The sequence below is a fragment of the Belonocnema kinseyi genome, chromosome 6 (assembly GCF_010883055.1).
Source record: "Belonocnema kinseyi isolate 2016_QV_RU_SX_M_011 chromosome 6, B_treatae_v1, whole genome shotgun sequence".
NCBI lineage: Eukaryota > Metazoa > Arthropoda > Insecta > Hymenoptera > Cynipidae > Belonocnema > Belonocnema kinseyi.
This window is the reverse complement of record NC_046662.1, coordinates 144,784,620-144,787,831: the sequence shown is the minus strand read 5'-3', so window position 1 is coordinate 144,787,831 and position 3,212 is coordinate 144,784,620. Positions and strand designations below refer to the sequence as shown.

At 32.2% G+C, this 3,212-nt stretch overlaps 1 protein-coding gene across 1 annotated transcript in view; it reads right to left on the bottom strand.

The window, feature by feature from the left end:
* Nucleotides 1-1,347, bottom strand: part of LOC117174959 — a 65,392-nt gene extending 64,045 nt beyond the window's left edge. Inside the window, exon 1 of the mRNA XM_033364432.1 lies at nucleotides 1,259-1,347. The gene's annotated coding sequence lies outside the window, so the exon portion shown is untranslated. The remainder of the gene's footprint in view (nucleotides 1-1,258) is intronic.
* Nucleotides 1,348-3,212: the final 1,865 nt, after the last annotated feature.

Here is a 3,212-nt window from a genome sequence, read left to right as displayed (position 1 = left end):
TTTATATTTATATATTTTCGATATATTCTTCCTACAGGGCACACAAATAATAATCACTCAACAAAAATGTAGTAGCTATAAAATTGATTTCTATAAACCACAATTACTTACAATCTTTGGTTAGATTATAGAATAGCTGGTATCACCCTTTTTTCATGGAAAATTTTGTTTTCCCAAAATCAAAGTATTGAAACATGAAATTGAAGTATATTCGAAGCGATTTGTGAAAAGAAAGCATTAAAATTATTGTTGATTGCATTATTATAACGTATCAAATATGGGCTACCAAAAACTTGAATTTACCATAATCAACTTACCATTAAAGTGTTTTTAGACATTCATGCTGGGTAAAAGAGTATCTATACGAAAAATTTTAATCTTTTTTAATAAAATAGAACATATTTTGTGAATTATTTTCATCAATATAACCAATTATAAAAATTTCATTTGTAATTTTTTTAAAGTTGGAAAAGGGGTCCAGGTGCTTTAGAATTTGAAACGACTCTTTCTTTAACAACTCTGGCAACACTTTTCTTGTAATTAAAAAGGTTTATATGAACAAAACAAACAGCTAAATATGTCATAATATGTAAATAAAAGTTCAAATTACACTTATTTATAACTTTTTACCTTGCTGGGATTTGTAAAAGGACTTAAACGGTGAGTTAAATACGGCAAATTCGAATTTTTGGCAGACCCATATTGGGTAGAATATAATAATGCAATTAACAATAATTTTAATGCTTTATTTTAACAAATCCCTTTGAATTTACTTCAATTTTATGTTCCAATAGTACGCTTTTGGAGAGAAAAAAAATTCCAGGAGATAAAGGGGGGAACCAGCTATTCTATAATTTAACCGAATCTTTAAAAGTGTGATTCAAAGATTCTGAGAAAATATCACTTAACTATACTTTATCCATTTATTTATTTGATAAAAAATGTATTAATCATAGTAGTTTACATGTGATAATCTATGCACATTAAATTTTATAAATAAAACAATAAACCAAGATTTAATAACATTTCCTGAAAATAAGAATGACCCTTTTCACTAATACCTTCCAGATCAACCGTTTTAAATAAACTGTCTCTCTCACTTAAATGTATTGTTTAAAAGTTGAGTTAATATGTGAATAACAATAAGTTTTGAAACTGCACCGTTGCAGTTAAAATATTTAAGTTTTCAACTGCTCTATTTGTAAGTTATAATGGAAACAAGTATAATAATAAAGTATGAAACAAGTTCTGTACTCACTTTATTATTTCCAGGTAGACTCCCTTGACACTGACTTTCAGTTCTGAAGATAAAATTCTTAACGGTGTCGTCTATATAGCCTACGCAATATGTGGGGGAAACCGTTGCGCAAACACTGTCCCACCATGGGCATGATATCCAACGGAACAAACCAATTTAAAAAATACTTTAAGCTTGGAATTAAAAAAATTATTTAATGCACTTTACTACTGATAAATAGTTTAGTGTAATTTTGAAATTCTAACCATGAGAGTATGACAGTAGCGCGTTATCGCGAATGTTACAGTTTTTGATATCGGTAACGGGAATTCGTTACTTATTTTAAAAAGAAACGGTAACATCAACGCTTTTTAATATTCGGGTAACGGTACGGTAAATTAACGTTCATTATTTTGCGTTTTTCATGAATGTTTTGAATGGCATCTGTACCAAATTATATTTCACGATAACCAATCAGATATAATATTTTCTTCATTTCTTTACAGTAATATATACAATATATATGTAAATATATGACGTATATATATATATATATATATATATATTGACGCCTGAGCGACCGGCACTCACCCCGCGCGACTTCTTTTATTCCTACTGTGGCGCGGCGTCAATTCTTGGAAGAACTCTATCAGGGGATCGCAAAGATGTCGTAACGATGTCGTAAAGACGTTCCAAAATTTTGAGCCCACTGGGGTTCCATCAGGAGCTCAAACTTCCGTTTTCCAAATGATCTCATCCTTTAAAAACTTATCTTCACACACTACGTGTCCAGGATTAACAATGAAATCCTTTCTGACACGTTTCATTGCTTGTTGCCAACTTTTAACCTTATTTTTTGGAACGCAGAAAAAAACTGTTTTTACTCCACGTGAGCGAGCTGAGTCGTACCCTGATTTACACTTCGAAGCTATACATCAATTTTCAACCATTTTGATTATATATTTATCCGTAAATGAATAAAATACGCCGAAAAGACGATAGATTTATCACATTTCACAAGTTTTTGCATGCGACATAATAACAGACAACGGGCCGACCGGGCGTCACAGCGGTGGCGCCAATGTTTCAAGACTCGCCGCTCTTCACAAAACTGACTCGCACCTCTAATGCAAAAGCGAAAATCGTGTCACCCCCCTCCTTTTCAGTAAACCCACGTACATTTTCTACCGAGCCCTGACCAGATTAGACCCAGCTTTCTAGTAATCTATATTTAACTTTGCATATATTTTACAATTATGTGCATTAGAATGTTAAATGCAAAATACATTAATAATTAATGTACAGTTCGGAAGATAAATGTATCTTTTTTTCAAGGTTTCATGTGTGTGATTAAAGCATTACCGAATTTCGTTTTACCAAACTAAAAATGACACTTCATCAAAGTTTCCATATGTACCAAGTTTACTAAACTGAGTTTAGTAAAGTTTCTCTTATTATTTTTCTCTGTGTAAATTAAAAAAAAAAATAAATTGCTTACAAGGCCGTGGATAAATAATGGGTCGTCGTACGACAAAATATCACAACAGCGAAAAGTTTATTCATGTGTCGAGAATTAATTTTAAAAATTCTTGCAAAAGAGTTCTGGTTATTAAGGGTCATTGTTTATATTAATAATTATAAATAATTCATCGAGGGAGATTATAAACAATAAATTATATTATAAAAAAAACATTTCTGTGGCGAAATGTTGTCACAGGCTTATACTGCCCAATATGTCGAAGGCATTTTTGGTTAGAGATGGATTTTTATTTGATCATTTTGCACGGGGCTCTCCCGGTATATATCATCAGTCACGGACGCATTTTTATAATGCAATCAAGTAATCTGATGAGAGCAGTCTGCCCAGACATATTGGACAAAGCCTGGTTTTCACCCCATCATTGACGGACTGGGTTGCAGTCAAGTACACGATGGGGGGACCTACAGCTTAAGGTGGGTTCCGAACCACCAGAAC